Here is a 17,430-nt window from a genome sequence, read left to right as displayed (position 1 = left end):
TATCTAGCTAGCCAAGTTAAGATAAAAGCACAACTATAACGTCCTCATAAAAGCGAACTAGCAAGCTAACGTTATCGATAACATTGCCTTATGAAAGCAAACCTCCTAGCTAGCTAACGTTAGCTAGCTAGCTAAATGAATATAACCAGAAATAATCTAAAGGAACTCTAATTTAAGTGACCTAACGTTAGTCAAATATTTGCATTGTCTGAACAGCAGGACGGTGTGTCCTGTCAGATTTCTTTACGGGGCGTGGAAATAGGAGTGGTTACTGTATTCGTGACGTAGAAAAATGACAACTTTCTCAACCGGTTGAAAATGGGACGATGAATTTAAAACGCATATTTCTCCAAAAATACAGAACGGACATATTTAATACTTTGCTCATTGTGTTTCTTCAATGCCTCTTGCGCAAATGGCACATAAAACCGAGAAAGTGTGAAAATCACCATGGTACTCCTTTAATAATTGACATGAAAGGAAAGTGTTATTGTCTCCCCTCATGTGTATAACTAAATAACAAAAAATAAATCACAAACAATTAAAATGGCCCACATTTACAGGCGGTACTATTTTATGCATGATTTTAAAGCATAGTAAGCTTGAAGTGTGGGAAAGGGGGTGTGCTGACTCTCCAGTCTAACGTAAGTGTGACAGGATATGCAATTGGTCTCTTGGAGTGAGCAAAGGATGATAGGAGCAAAGGGTTAGAAATTCAGAGTCGGTGAAAACATCCTACTAGTCCTCCATGCTTATGTAAGCCACCCTGCAAACAGCAGATGGTCATTGATGAGGGACAGGGTCCGTATCTGAAGTGAACTTGTGAACCTTTGTGAGAGGAAAAGCTTTAGGATAGCCAGAGGAATGTGTGTACATATTCAATCAGCTGTTCAGGAAAACTCCACTGAATCCCGAGGGTGTACAGTGTCGCCCGCCCTTGAGACTGTATATCATTGCCATACATCAAGATCGGGTTCCTCTCTTTTTTTCTTACTGTGCACCTCTGAGTGCTGTGGACTGACCATTAGAAGTCCTAGGTAGACTGAGGAAACCAGTGTAACCAATGTAAATGTGCCAGCTTGATCCTTTCATTATCCCCAGACTCATGGCTCTTTTTATTGCGATGGTCCATCAGCAATGATTTTCTCCTGTTAGTCATGCCCAACTCCCCCGTCCACCTGGAATAAAGATTCGTCTGTGAACAAGGCAGCCACTCCATTTTCTCATGATCATAATTAAGCTGAAGCACCTCAATAAAATATCAGCCGGGCAAAGCAGGGAGTGGGGGCGGGGGCGATTTACAACTTTGCGACCATTGAGAAAATGAGAATAGATTTGTGTGAGCACCGGCTAAGATCAAGGCAATGATGGAAGCACTAGTGACCTCTTAAGCCAATGTTGATAATGAAAACGCTCACTTCTCAGGGTGTGAAATGTATGCAGAGACTACATTAAGCCTGAAACAAGACTCAGCTGTGTGCACATGTAAGCACTTCACAAATACATGTATAGGTACATTAATATGGTGCGCTCCCATTCACATATGCAAGCATAGACAATTAGTATGTGTGCACATCCACACACAATTCATACATAAACATAAACATATTTACACGCACACATGCATACACATATAAACAAATACAGATGTGTGAACATAATGTATTCAGACACATACACACTCATGTACACATGCGAACACATACACATCTATGTAAATGGTAAATGGACTGCATTTATATAGCGCTTTTATCCAAAGCGCTTTACAATTGATGCCTCTCATTCGCCAGAGGAGTTAGGCATTAGGTGTTTTGCTCAAGGACACTTCGACACGCCCATAGCGGGGTTTGAACCGGCAACCTTCCGACTGCCAGACAATCGGTCTTACCTCCTGAGCTATGTCACCCCCTTTTATACACACACACGTTCAAAAACACATACTGTAATCTGTGCAGACAACAAAGGCAGAACGTGTCCCTTCCTACAATGTCAATCAAAATCTACCGAAAGTTAATTAATAAAGATTGATTGTGATCTGTCTTCCTAAGGGGGCTTTTCAGACGGCGTGCCTTTTTTTGTCATGAGCGTTTGCATATAAAGAAAGGTCACCTATCAGCAGCAGATAAAATTTTACTCGACTGCATAAAATAGAAAATATACAAGAAACTGACTATGTGCAGAGGGGTTAAATTGGACTGGGACGATGGTTATTGACGTCCAGGCAACTTTAGGGATAAAAATGAAGTTTTCTTGAATCGAACAAGCTAGTTTCCACACTCAACCAATCAGAAAAAAGGATGAAAAAAAATCAATGTCTCTTGAATGAATTCACAGAGGCGGCGGAAACCCAGCGCGGGCAGAACGAACAAAACAGAGCGCCTGTTGAGAAGCAGTAAGTTATTTATCAGTTGTATTTTAGAACTTTTAGAAAACTTTACTTCCCTTCAAAGTTAGCTACGATTTCTTATAAGCGAATTTGTGTTACTGGCCGGCGTTTTACTGGTTGACGTTTTAAAGTGAAACCATTTAACTTAAGAGAACGTAGGCAGCTACTACATTGCTTGCCGGCTTGTTTACGCATTTTAAAAAGAAATGAGGTGGCTTACGAGCAAACGGCCGTCTGATGAATGCAAAGAGCAAAGAAAATGCCACCGTTGATTGAATTTTCCCTTGTTTGAAAGTACATTATACTGCGTTTTAATTCGACTGTATAAGAAATATTGGTAAAGAAGCAGGTGGACGAAAGAGGGAACGGACATTATTTTACAGGATAACAACTGATTTCTCATCATTTTTACAATTCGTAGACATAACATGCCTACAAATAACTCTATAGTTATAGTTCACACTTACCATCCAAAACTGCCGGGAAATCATGGAAAGCACTAAAAACAAAATGCGGAAATAACAAAAAATGGGGGCAGTCTCGGACCGGCGAAATAAAGGCAAAAATCACAGAATCCAAGACACTTCCAACCATGACAAACACCCAGCTTTACTCATAATTAATGACGCTTGCGGAATTAAAAACACTGTACGTATTGCCAAAGCATCAATAGAATAAATACTGTTTAGAACATTGCTTTTCTGAAAATGTATGCATGGTGCATTAGAGACATTTTAGGCTGATACGTATTGTACTTTATTTTTAATTTTATTAATCATGGGGTCAAGGCTTAGCAGGCAGCTCATTCTAGCATTTGCTCAGTATATTGCAGAGAGTAGCCTATATATTTCAGAGCTTATCATAACATCCAATGTGGCAGCTTTTTTCAGCTATGACAGATGGCTTGTACCATTGTATTACATTTATTTTGTTGTTCATTACCCATTGCCCTCTGCCACCACCCCATCACCATCACTGCTGCTGCCACACATTTCTCAGGATACATCCCATTTTAGGGTTCCCAAGTCCCAATTTAACCTGTATGTAAACAGAGTATACCATAATTTAAGACTGTAGTTTTGTGTGTGGATGGTTACCCTGTAAAATAACATACTGTATAGAATCCTGCATTTTTGATCACATTTTGCACATTTTGGCAAGTGCTTGCCTGAAAGGATTGAGAGGGATAAAGAGACAACAGCAGGTTGAGTGTTGCTCTTCTCTGCTGTGGTGCTTCTGAGAAGAGTGCACTGCTCTCTTGGGGGGGGGGGGGGGGGGCACTGTAATTAGTGACAAAGTGAATAAGCCGGAAAAACAGGTGGGCTTGGAAGGCCTGTGAGGGGACTGAACTGTGGGACTCGCTGCTCAGAGTGTATAAGTGTAAGAAGCCGTTACACCTTTACCTACTGTAGGCCTGATTTTCTACTACTGTAAATGTAGTTCCTTTCTCACTGGAAGCCTATATAAAGCTATATAAAACACACAAATAATTCCTGTGCTCTGTAAAATGTTCACTGTTGGTCAACATCATTAGAGGTTTCATGAGGGAAGTAAGGGAAAAGTGTGCTCTTTCAGAAGTGATATTGCTTTGTGTGGTATGTTTGTAAAAGAGAAGGTGCACATAGTATGCAAAAGTGTTGGCAACGTGCAGACCAACAGAGGATAAGCATTCAAAAGAAAGGGGCAACATAGCTCAGGAGGTCAGAGCGGTTGTCTGGCAGTCGGAGGGTTGCCGGTTCGATCCCCGCCCTGGGCGTGTCGAAGTGTCGCTGAGCAAGACACCTAACCCCTAACTGCTCTGGTGAATGAGAGGCATCAATTGTAAATCATAGATGAGAGGCATCAATTGTAAAGTGCTTTGGATAAAAGCGCTATATAAATGCAGTCCATTTACATTCTCTCTGCTCCTTAATTTCTTTGACAGAATACAGCCAGCCTTTCAGCACTGTATGCCTTCATTGTTTTTGTGGGTGTGAAATGAAGCACGATTAGGTGATCGTGTGGTGCGTTCGTTAAGCATCGCACAAGCAAAGAAAAGCCCGCAGGTGTCCCCGCTGTTCTGTCTACAGAAGGTTTTTGCCCTGGTAGCAAATGTCTGCTCCCGTGCTTATGGTGAACTTTTTGTTTTACCAATATTCTCACATTATTAAAACATTGCAATACAATTGTCAATTACCACCACCCACCTCCCACCCCTGTAGCAGTCCTCCCAACCCCTGCCCCCCAGGTCTGTGTCTAAATAATAATAATGAATAAAATTTAAATATAAAAGAATTCATGGTGCACTTCTATACAGAAACAAGTTTTTGTTTTGATCCCCTCTGATGGCCAATCTGTATCGCGTTACGGCTGTATGTTTTATTAATGCGCACTCTTGTGTGTGCCGGGACTTACAGCAGTGCGCCTAAATTGAATTTTCACCCATGAGTGAAATTTGCACTTTGCGGGGGGAAAAAAACAAATAAATTAGTGAAGGAACGTGTTAAAAAGGCTACAGCAAGAACGACACTCCATTACACTGTAATTATGCGCTGAGTGCGGGAAAAATAAAGTTTGGATGAGGCATGTTGCGTCTCTGCGCACTGCGCTCCAGGGGTAATCACTCACACAGGCAGACAGCTTCATTAGCGGGGCCTGTATGAATAAAAAACAAACACTGTGACAAAGGGCATCGCGGTGCTGCTTGGAAGTTGTCCTGATATCCAGTTCATATCCTTCTAGATTGGATATAAGTGAAGGATGCAATGGGGGATTCGTTGGCCTGAGGCATTAAGGAGGGAGGACTGGGAGGAAGCCGACGTGTGTCCGGATGTCCCGACCGCATTCCTCCGGTCAGGTGATAGTTTAGGTCTTCCCAGGTTTCGGAAGACTGGCTGGGTCACCAAATAAATCGGCACTTGCTGAGCAAGACTGCATCCTGGAGCATACGGTGAGGTCCAGGCACTATATGTATAGGGCATAAGGCCATGGAATGGTTTTTAGTTAGTCAGGAGAACCTTAACTTCGTCCCTGAATTTAAACAGGAGCTAGAGCAATGACCGAAGATCAGGACTGAAATTCTTGGTGTGGCAAAATACTCCTGAGGCAAGCACTTGGGGCTGCTGGATTTTGTACTAATTGCATTCACTGCTATGTAGACTTGCTGATTAATACAGTAGCCTATATCTTCTTAGGAAGCCTCTCCTTAAAACTGATGTAAAACAAATGGCTTTTTCTTATTTATTTATTTTATCAATGAATGAGTTATAACCATTAAAAAATCGAAGGCCCCAGAAAAAACATTATGTTCTTGCTAAGTGAATGCAAATGTACTTTATGTATTAATTAACTGTATGTGAGAGAGGCCACTGCCGACCTGCTTGTCCAATCATAGCCACCCACGCGCTGTAGTGAGTACATTTATATTTTTGCTTTTAAAATAGGTGGACAGTTTGGCAATGGCCAGATGCTGCAAGAAAGAGACAGAAGTTAGGCCTAAGACAGCCTGGATGATTCAGGCTAAGACAGTCAACAACAGATGCTCTAGTTAGCACACTAGAATTTAAGGATTGCCACAAGAAAAGAAACAAACAAGATGCTGTGGGCGGGGATGTTGATTAAATCAGACTTTTGTGCAGTTAACAACAACTTTGTGCCTGTACTGTTGATACTCTGACACTTACCGTACAGCTGACACTTGTCATGGCTGGTACCATACCCCTGAACGAAATCAGTGGGCCTGTATATGATCCTCCAGCATCCATCAGCGAATTTAAGTTTGCTTTCATTAATGTCAGCTGCACAGTCTTAGATTGTGTCTTTGCAAAGCAGAGAGTTTGATAGGTAGCCATGCACCAACTATATCAGTAGGCTGTGTGTCCAGCACACCCAGCAGCACCACTTGTGGCTGTTCAGAGGCAGATCACTGGTCGAGTCACTGACTGCCTGCCGTCTGAAAGAGGACCGTGGAAGACACTCTGATTTAGTTTCTCCCACAAGTCTGAGCTTAGTTGGCTCAATTAATTTCTCACAGCTTCACCATTAACAGTCTGTGGTGACAGCCTTCCATTTTCTAATAAACAGAAATCCAATTTGGCCCCACAGTACGGCCAGCATCAGCAGACAGCAGGAAGGTTCCCATTAACAATAGAGGGGAATCTCCCAGAGGCTTATTCACTTCCGAATTTATTATGTAAAGGCTTCAAGTGCAACCTGTTACACAGTCCCTGTCGATACCTCTCTTATACAGACCCCTGCTGTAAGGAAAGAAAATGGCAGCATCACCTCTGTCTATTTAGTACAGAGTGTGCTATACCTAATTCCATGTTTTTTTATTAGACACCTGGTCTGAGTGTTTATCACTGAAACGCAATCAGACTGTGGTCCACATTTCAATTACAAAATAAATGGAGTAGTGTTTAAACTTCATTAATAAATGCCATCAAAATGCCACGCTTGAAATGCAAAATGTTCTGTATGAAGACAGAATCTGCAGAAAATACAAATGAGATGCTATGAAGAATGAATTGCCCTTTTAATAAAACCTGCAAACTGTGCTGTAAACAAAAACAATTGGCAAATGAACAAACCACTTCTGAAAATGGGTCTGCTAAAGTAATATAAAATAGTATGTTTGATTCCTAAAACATTGTACACTAGGTGATAAATACTAGAGTAAAATTTTTAATGGTCTCTGTAGACATTGACTCTCATTCACACATCAGCACCTAAATCAGCTGCCTTTAACACGCAGAGCCCCACTTTTTCATACTAATGTGAATGAATTACACATTTGACTAGAAATGTCATATGCCTGCATTTTCAGTGGGCCATAATATGTCTTTATTCATGTAGGAAATCTGCAAAATGACCCTCGATGGCATTTAAAAATAATGAGGGTTTCTTTAATATTACCGCAATCTACTGAGAGTGATATCTCTTTCCATCCATCCATTATCTATACCCACTTATCCTGGGCAGGGTCGCGGAGGGTGCTGCAGCCTATCCCAGGATGCATTGGGGGAGAGGCAGGAATACACCCTGGACAAGCCAGCAGTCTATCGCAGCACACACCCACCATTCACTCACCATTGTGATATCTGTTGTTGAAGCAAAATGAAAATGTTCACATGGTTGTTTTCCCAAAATGAATGTTGGTGGAGCCAGGGTTGGCCTGCAACCATGTACTGGTAATAAGAGGTGTTTGAGAAGGTATGAATATACTGATATACTCTTAGATATATTTTACACAGGTGGTTTTAAAATGGCACTAGTCTGCTTAACTGAAGACATTATTCGTAAGAACATAAAAAGCATTCATCCATTGCCTGATCTGAAAGCAGTGAAATCTAAATTGAACAAAATAGCAATACAGTTACACTATAGTCATTTGGCAGAGGCTTTTATCCAAAGCACCTTACAACAAGTGCATTTAACATGGTAAGCAAACTCCACAAGAGCTAGACACAAGCAAATTTGCAGTCAGCCCATAGAGCAAAGGAAGAAATGGAGCCAAAGTTCCAATACTGCAGTCTAAATCCATGCATCATTCCAGCCATACTTCCTACACAGAGTGCTATATGCTTCAGGAGCATGTGAAAGTGTGCTTGTTTTATTTTTCACTTGTTAGCAAATTAGGATTGATCAGGTGACCCGTAGGACACGGGAGAAAATGCCATTGAGAGCGCTTCCTAACAGGAAGCGAACTTGACCTTGTATGCAAATGAGGCAGGCGCCGTAGCAACTGCGGGGCGCGATGCCGATATCAATAAACGGAGCGCGGGCCGAGTGAAGAATCGGCGCGGAAAAGTCGCTGGTATTTTCTCTCGCCCCGCTCAGGTGAAATGCTGCAGTGCATCATGGGACAGACTACTAAACAGTAATCCCCCCCAGGCCCGGTGGGGTGGGTCGGACGGGGCAATGAAAGCGCTGCGCAGCTCTGAATTTCCATTGACTGGGTCCTTTTAAAATTCCCCATGCATCTCTGTCCGAGCGTCCTCACATCACTCTTTTAGATAAGCACTTGATTAATCGGGCCTCTCTCTCTCTCTCTCTTTCCGAGACGGAGAATGGAGCGTGCGTCCTGCCTAAACAAAATCATTAACACACATTTGCTTTGATGCCACTGTTTTTTTTTTTTTTTTAAATCAAAGTTTTGTTTTTTAAGTTTTATCTAAATTCTCAAGATGATTGTCCGTTTATCTTTATATTTGCATTCATGCATGTTCCTTATTGCTTTGCCTGGTGCATTCATACTGCTCTCTTTACCGGTATTTCTGCTGAGGGATCTATATGTTGTAACAATGCCTCTCGAGGGCGTAGTTATTATTCTGTGCATTTATTTCAGCCCAGACAATGGCCCCCACATCCTGGAAAGCCGCTGCAGAAATCGCTGAGCATGGAGGACGAACTGCTGTTGATGAGGCAAAAATGAGGTATAAGAGAAGAAAAGAGAAGCGCTCTCACTCGGTCCATATTCTATGTTTGCAGCTTCTTTTTCTTTCCCACATTTTCTTTGTCTCTGTAAATAATTGAAGACAGACAGTAAATGTGCTGTGGAACGTGTGAAACGGGAAAGTACTAGGTTACAGGAAAGAGGAGAGGAGGCACACTGACCTACTTGTTTTCTGGAAGTACTGCCCTAGATTGGATTGTGAGGAACTCTGCTCATTCTTGGTTTTTCTTTTTTGTTTTTCAAATATTCTGTCCGAGCCTTAATACAAACACGTTTTCTTGTTTTTTTGTCATGCACAAAAATAGCCACTGTCTTTTTGAAATGAGGCATACATAGGGCATGCATAGTTGACATAGTTTGGGTAGACTTACTGTATATTAAAACATACAGTGCAGAAAGGGTAATGTCATTAATTGGGGTTAAGCGTGGCATCTAACCAAAATGTAAAACCTGCCTGCAACTGTTTTTCTGCCTGCCTAGACTCATACCAATTACCAATTTTTGGAAAGACACAAACATATTAATATCAATGATTTATAAGACTTGTAGTTTTGATTCTTATTACAGCCTCTTGTCAAGTTACACATTAACGTTCATAACCCTCTTATGTCACATAATTCATGCCAAAAACATCACATGCTGTTTCCAGCATAATATAAAGAAGTAATTGTAAAAAAAGGAACGTCATAATGCACCAACCTTTAGTGCAGGGAGTAGAAGAAGCAGTATGTTATGGGTTGGAGCATAAATCTCTGCAATATGCAAACATGCATTGTTGATGTACCCATACTCAAACTGTGGCACACCTCAGCGTTTTCTGCAGGGGTTACGAGCTCATCTCCGTGAAACACTGCTGCTGCCACACATGCGCTCGCCTCATTACCATCACTGGCCCTGAGAGAGGGCCCACACCCGCTGCATATCCCCGCTGCTCAGAACCGTCTTACATGGGCTCCTGATTCCCATAATACTGGACTGAATGGCCTTGATGGGCTAACATATTCTCATCGGTGAATCTCAACCAAGGTGGTTTCAGCAAAAAAAAATCAAATTCCATTTCATTTTATTTCTTGACTGTTGAATACACTATGGTTCTGTTGGAATGAAAAGTGGCATATAAATAAAATGCAGGTGATGTATAATACTACTAATAATAACAACCGCGAACATCAAGACGTGGCATTGACTTCATTGCGGCAGTGTCTTGTGTGGGCCTAACACTTTCCTGGTGGGAAAAGCGTAAGTGTTGAAATAGAATTGCTCAATGCATGTAGTTAGTGATAAACGAATGACTAATACCGAATAACATCGGCTAAGGAACATTAAGACAGCGAAGACAATGTTGGAGATTACAATCATGCTTTTCTCTGAAAAAATGCAGTTCATTTACTTGTTTGTGCACACATTTCTACTGTTTTAGAAGAATCAAAGCCTCCTACTTAGGCATCACATGCAGAACTGCGCGTTCAGGAACACTGAGGAGAGCTGCTGTAATCCCTGTCACGCATCTGAAGGCATGGCCAGGCTGTGTGCATGAAAACAGCTGCTGTGGAGGTGGAGCAAATCAGATGCTGTTCACATGTAGGCTAAGCTGCTCATCATTATCAGATGAGTAACAGGCATAGGGGGAGAAGAGGTGTGTGTTTCAGCTGCCGGGATCAAACGCCATCGCACCCATCTCCCCCGATGACGAATGTTATGGATGCATGGGTATGCGTGGCCATTATGGCTTGTCTGTCTTTTTTCGTCATCAGAGAAATTGGAATGGATGTGGTCCAGTAAAAACCTCAGAAAAGCATGAACTGAAACAATGAGGTGTTGAATGCAATGCTGTTGTTACCATGTCTTTTTGTTCTTTTTCTGAGAAAAAACTGAATTGTTCTTCTGAATTAGTTTATTACTTATAAATAGTGGGGTCATATAAAATCACCAATAATGGTGAAAAAATGGTAATATATCACTTAGTTTCGCTAAGTGCCAAGTATATGTACTGTTTTGTGTTCCACGATTTGGAGTACATTTTCCAAAGAGAACCAGATTGTGAGAATTACTGTTCCTTTCCCTGTCAATACAAATTCAATGCATGTGGCCAATATGTGGTTGTTTTCTGTTACCACTGAGCGTTTATTTGCAGACTGCTCATTTAAGCACAAAATGTTTTCCTTTCTGGCTTAAAGTGATGTTCACCTTGGCCACTATGGTGCTTAAGTAGTGGTAAAATAGGCAAGTGTCATACAGGTAGTGTCCTATTTATACTAATTTTGACATGGTGCAAGACAGTATAGAAAATAAACAAAATAAACATTTCTAACACCCACCTGCATCTCTTATCCTGCTGGTGGTCTTTAACTGTACCAGGATACATTAGGCCTATACATTTTCTGACATAAAAAGGAATGCCTATTTATTTATATATTTATTTAGTGTAATAAGGCCTTAGAGCTGGGGTATCCAATCTTATACAAAAAGGGCCGGTGTGGGTGCCGGCTTTTTGTTCTAGAATCAGGTGTGATAACGCTGGGCTTTTACAAAAACCTGCACCAACACAGGCCCTTTTCGGACGAGATTGGACACCCCTGCCTTAGAGAACATTGGAGATGTGACTCTTAAGTATGTGCCATGGTCTGTATGTTAACATTGTGTAATAGGCTGCAGAGCAGAACAGATCTGCTCTTGAAAAGTTAGGACCTTTCTTAATTGCTCTGGCTTTTCAGTGATTCAATCCATTTGGAGAAGGCAAGGGGTGAGGGTATTTTGGAAAGGCTTCTCCCTCAGGTGTCCTACCACTTTGCAAAGGTGCCGATATAGAGTTGAAGATGTCAGGGTTAAAGAAAGAAGAACCACAGGGCAACTTACTATAAATTTCATTGCTTTTGAGCACCTGAGGTGACTGGGTGGCTAACGAGGCCGCTGAGCGCAGCAGGTGAAGCTAGCCGCACTCTGGGAGAGCGGTCCCGCTCATCATCGCTAAAGGTCAGTTGGAGATGGCCGTAGGAGGAGCTTTTCTGGCTTGTTTGGCCCAGCTGTCGGATGACTAATGGACTGCTATGCGCCAACTACGGCTCGCGCGAGGGAGGGGACAAGACATTTGCAGATTTCCCAATTACCTTGAAGCACTATTTTTTTCATGCAAAGCATCAGCAAGTCATATTAATTATCATTTGTCCCACAGCCCCCTCCCCCCCCCAATCCCATCACTCGTCATGTTATTAATTAAAATGATGGCTCCATTCTTGTATATTGCTGGACTTTCCAGCAACAGTTTAATTGAAATGGAATCGATTAATTGACTAGATATGTTAAGGATATTCAAGCACATACAGTGTATATGGAATAATCATTTAGATGGCAAGAGTCAGCATATTTATTCACTTTATTAAAAAAAAAAAATGTTCTATTACAGTTGATAAATTCTTACTTGTTCTTGGTAAATATTCATCGAGAGTGAGAAGAGTCCATTACTACCCCTAGAATTCCTTTTACAAACTTGCAGCCTCCAGCATGTTTATTGACTGATATTGATTTTTGTGAGAACACATTGTCCTCTTCAATCTCAATACTGCTTGAAATAGAGAAAAGAGAGAGAGAGAGAGAGATGTACGAATGTAAAGTAAGTTGTTCACTCTAAATTCTGAAATACAAGCCTAATTATTAAATTATCCAACTGCATTATGGTATCAGAAGCACATTACATCTGACAATGTTTTGTACAGAAAACTTTCAGCAGAGTACTATTAAAAGTGACATTTAATTAAATGATTTGGTGACTATTTTGGATATCTCAATAATTTTTCAGGACCAAGAAACTGTATGGTTAAGTCCAATTACAAACCTTAGTCCCTTAGTCCTACTGCAGAACTGAAGGGTTCAGTTCTGTCTTACAGAACACTGGAGTGTCACTGTGTTTTAATAGTGATTTATTTGTGGAATGCAAGTAATGATCGTTATTTAGATAGCCAACTGGGAGTTGAAGATTGAGTGCCTGTTTCACTCAAAAGAAAACAAAGTAATAAAATCTTGATAAAGTTACTTAAGGGCCATACTTTTCCAGCTGTCTGATCCAGTGGAAATCAGAATCTCAGATGGTACAAAATTCTTTGCAGCTTCTTCATTCACACTGATTCACAGTGTAATGGCTCCCTGTCAGAAAGTCTGCCACCACAGATGTGACTATACCAAGGGAGCAGTGCCTTTACCTGTAATGGCAGCATGCTTTTGAGCCCTGACTCTAAGCAATATTACATTACATTTACAATATTACATTTTTATTATTCTATTTTGAAATATATACATGGCATATGTGGGTCACTTGGTAACAGTGGTGAAAATACTGACTGTTGTTCCAACTGTTGTGCTCATTCAGTAGTTCCAACCAAGCCACTACTACAAACTGCTTGCATTATAATGCACTGCATGAATGTTGCGCAGTTTATATTCAGATAAAGAATTCAAAGGATTATCTTGTGTGAGTCCATTGTGAGTTTTTTTTTCCTGTTCGCCCCTATGGTTTAGTTTCATTGCCTTCTCCATTTCACACTCCGTTTGGTTTTCTTATGCCTCTCAAACCCCATGTCACTAGAGTATTTCTGTTTTTCACCTGTGTGCATGACGTCACATGATTGACATCAGCCTGCCCAGGGATATGCCAGAGACCTCTAAGCCAGATCGTACACCACTGACTGTACAAATATCCCCAAGTATGGTGCTGAGGATGAACTGTTGTTGGCCTCATATATTCATGAACAAACTGATTATTTGAAAGCCATTAATGTACATCGAAATGTACAACAACTTTTGTTCATAATTATTGCAAGTATGATCCCAGTTTAAAATATTCTTAGTATTCTGTTTCGACAGTTATGTCACAACTTAACAGTTGCAGTACAGTGAAGTTCTAGTCATTTTGATTGAATTTCTTTGAATCGGTTCTCAGTCATGTTCTCTTTATTTACTGTGTAGTTCTTTATATTCACACACAAATATACCTTTTGCATCCAATCAATCTGATATAATAAATTCTGTAAGAACACAGATTGTGTTGTGTGCTCACACAAAGGTAAAAAAAAGCAAAACCAGTAAAAATATTATTATCCTCATGCTGAATGCATTGTCTTCATGTTGAGCAATCTTCCGTGCCCTCCCCAGTGGCTGCTCATCCATGTTATTGGAAGTAGATGAACTGAAAATTTGTCCTTGCCTTTTCCCCTGCTCAACAAGAAATCAATTAAAATTCTCTCTGCCTTTCCCTTTCCATTTTACCACTACATTACAAAAACAAATCTCAGGAACAGTACAATCCTTTGATTTCTTATTCTTGTACGTGTTATTCTTATTATTTCCATTATTTCAAATAATTGTTTTTAATTTTTTTAAATTTTATTTAAACAACATGAAGTTTTAAAAAGTCCATGACTGTTTGGTGTCAATACCTTTGGGAATTTTGAATCTGCATGATGTGCATTGACATTATAATGTTATATGTTGCAGATAATATTGCCGTTGAAAGATCTTATGCTTGGAGAGCCTTTTTACGAGCAGCGATGTTTATGTTGTTAGGGTATGTGAATGAAGCAATAAATTATTCACTTCTTTATTTTCTACAGTCTGCTGAAGGGACAAGTGATAAACACACTGATGTGATATTCAAGAAAGAACAAATGGAGCATTGCTCTTTCCTGTAAAAATAATACCAAGATTAATGGTGTGATTTGTCTGCAGACTGAGGTGTGGCCACTGATAGAGACCCAGAAAATGCCAGACGTGTTGCAGCTGCTCAATTCAGACCACTCAGATCCAACGTCCACCCCTGTCGTTACACAAGTTCCAGCCAGTCCCTTTAGTTATATCGCAGCTGGTATTCCTACGCATGCATTGACTTATTGAATATTAGATTTGAGTTGGATTGTAATTCCCAATGATTGCACCCTTTAACTGATCTTCCACTACAAAATGTGCAGTTACATTTCATTATTTATTACTTCAATTTTTATTATTTTTCTGTGGCCGCAGAATAATTTCCTTACTTTTGAACATTGGCGTGCGATGCAAACATACAGTGGGGATGCATGTATTGAGTCTGTGCACTGCGTACACTAATAAGGAAACATTTTGTTTCAGAGGTCAAGCAACCATCCCTTTTTGGTGGAGGTGGAGTAAAGTAGTAGGCCAGTGAGCTGTATTAACTTTATTGCATGTTCAGATGTGCGCATTAAGCTGTCCGTTATGCATTGCCGCTGTTACATCGACAAAGATGCTTCCTTTTAAAATCACTATGGCGACGTACAGCACCAACTATAGCATATTAAAAGTTAATAGCATATGAACTTGTAATTCAATCACACTGGTAAGCCTGATGTGATTTTTGAAGCCATGCAGGAGGTGGTTGATGCTGGCAGATAAAGCAGCTGTCTTGCCAGAGAGCTGACACATCTATGAAGAAGAATGGAAGCGGTAGAATACTTTCTGCAATGTAGTGCAGCATTCATAGGCATTCAGAGATTCATTGAGAACCCCTATTTATTGCCTAGCCTTAAAAACAAGAGGGTTGTACTTGGAAGTCACACTGTAATTTCATTTTATGCATTCTTTTATTGCATATTCATATTTAAAACCCTTAACCATAAATGTATCGTCTAAAGGGCTTTAAATGAAGTTGGCTATTTGGCTCTTTGTGGTTTGAGATTATATGGTTTTACTGGCCGACTCAGTGACCCAGCTTCAATGTATCTGTATCATGAGTTGGCAGGATTTGAAAATCTGATTTGGAAAGGTCACCTGCAAAACAGTTTCCGAATGAAATTTCTTGCGTTGATGCCTGTATGTCTGAGCTCATCCCCTGTCGTGTTCCTGTCTGTTTGGCTGAGATGTTACCAAAGCCAAAATGGTTCCAGTGGTCTCCTGAGATCGGCCGTGTCATTGGACATGTCCTACCATGCCACTCAAACCAACTCTTTGTTGCTGATGTCACCCAGTGAGCTTTTTTTCCCCCCTCCCAAGCATTCATTTTGAATCCTCTTCAGTGCCACTCAGGATGTTTGAGAGGGGAAACGGAAGCATACGAGAAAAATAAAAGTGGCTTTTTCAAATAAATTCTCTCCCTTCTCAACCCTTTCTGGTACAAAAGGCCGTGCATCACCAATTTAGATGTCACAATGTCACACACTGGTGTTTGAAGAAAGGTGTGAAAGAGTTGGTGCAAGAAAGAGATGGTCAAGTCACAGAAAGTTACCTTCAAATAATTCTGATGTACAGTACCCTGTAGACAAGCAGGAATGGGATTAAAAAACTGTTGGAATAGGAGATTTCCGCAACTTTGAGTGTCCAAATGCATACTCTAATCCAGGCTATCTTTTTTTTTTTAAACAAAACCTTTCAAAGATATGCAGATGACTATTTTTAACACAAGATACTTGTGTTAAAATTAGTCATCTGAGCATTTATACATGAGAGCTTAAATGAACTGTAAGGTGAAGTGGTTAGTGATCTGGAAATGGCTGGCTGTTCAAACCCAGGTAACAGAGTAATAGTGTATCACATAGTGGCCTTTCTTTGTCTGAATGTGTGTATGTTTATGTGTATGTATATATGTATGTATGTATGCATATATGTATAAGTATGTGTATATATAAATATAATTTGTAAGTAAATGTTTGTGTTATTGTACCTGTACGTATAAATCAAACACACACACACACACAAACAGTGCACATGTGGTTACAGTGCAGATCATCAGCTTTTATTGAATTATATTTGAATACATTTAAATGTATTAAAATATAAAATGTAAAAATGTAAAAAAATTTCTACACAGCTCCCCATTTCAGGAATGAACATACGTTTCACTTGCTAAAGACAAGACTAACGGAAAAATGCCCCAGAAACAAACGGGAACTGAAGATGGCTGCAGTACTGGCAGAGCGTCACCAGGGAAGATACCCAGTGTCTGGTGAGCACTGCGGGTCACAGAATTCAGGCAGTCAATGAATGCAAAGGATTTGCAACCAAGTACTGAATATGACTTTATTTCAGATTATGTTAATTTGTCCCATGACTAAAAAGGGGGGGGGTGGCTATGTATAAAAGGGGCTGCAATTCCTACTCGGACCACCAGATATTGATGTAAATGCCATCAAATTAAGCTGGCAGTCTGCATTTTAATCTCTTGTTCTGTTCATTCTTTTATTTCAAATTCAATGTGCTGGAGTGAGCCAAAGCAAGAAAAATTGTGCCTCTGTCCTAGTACTTTTACATTTAGCTGTAAATATGTATGTGTGTTGTGTGTGTACTTTAGAAATGTTAAATACTTTGGCAATATGAACATACTGTAGGTGTGTCATGCAGTAAAGCTCTGATTATTACTGAATGTTCTTGAGAGAGAAGATCAGATTATGCTGCTGAATTTATTCCAGTCAGTCATTTAATTAGCTAGCTGGCACAACTAGGTATAAAATTTAAAAAAAAACATATTCATCGAATACATAAGAGAACAACAGCGAATGTCATTAACTTTTTATGTATGATTGTGTTGCAAGAGACTCATCTCTTGCAGTATTTTTAATTTGTGTTGTTTGTTGGACAAGAAGGCGACTGGAGGGAAAACGTGCTGGTGATG

General features: G+C 40.3%; 1 long non-coding RNA gene across 1 annotated transcript; it reads left to right on the top strand.

Moving 5' to 3' along the window:
* The first annotated feature begins 2,257 nt into the window (after positions 1-2,257).
* On the top strand, positions 2,258-10,910 carry LOC135263266 (uncharacterized). The gene is made up of 3 exons (XR_010332420.1): positions 2,258-2,392; positions 5,108-5,315; positions 8,712-10,910. It is a non-coding gene; the product is annotated as an uncharacterized LOC135263266 (long non-coding RNA).
* Positions 10,911-17,430: the final 6,520 nt, after the last annotated feature.

The sequence above is a fragment of the Anguilla rostrata genome, chromosome 9, assembly GCF_018555375.3.
Source record: "Anguilla rostrata isolate EN2019 chromosome 9, ASM1855537v3, whole genome shotgun sequence".
Classification (NCBI taxonomy): Eukaryota; Metazoa; Chordata; class Actinopteri; order Anguilliformes; family Anguillidae; genus Anguilla; species Anguilla rostrata.
This window is presented reverse-complemented; position numbering and strand designations above follow the sequence as displayed.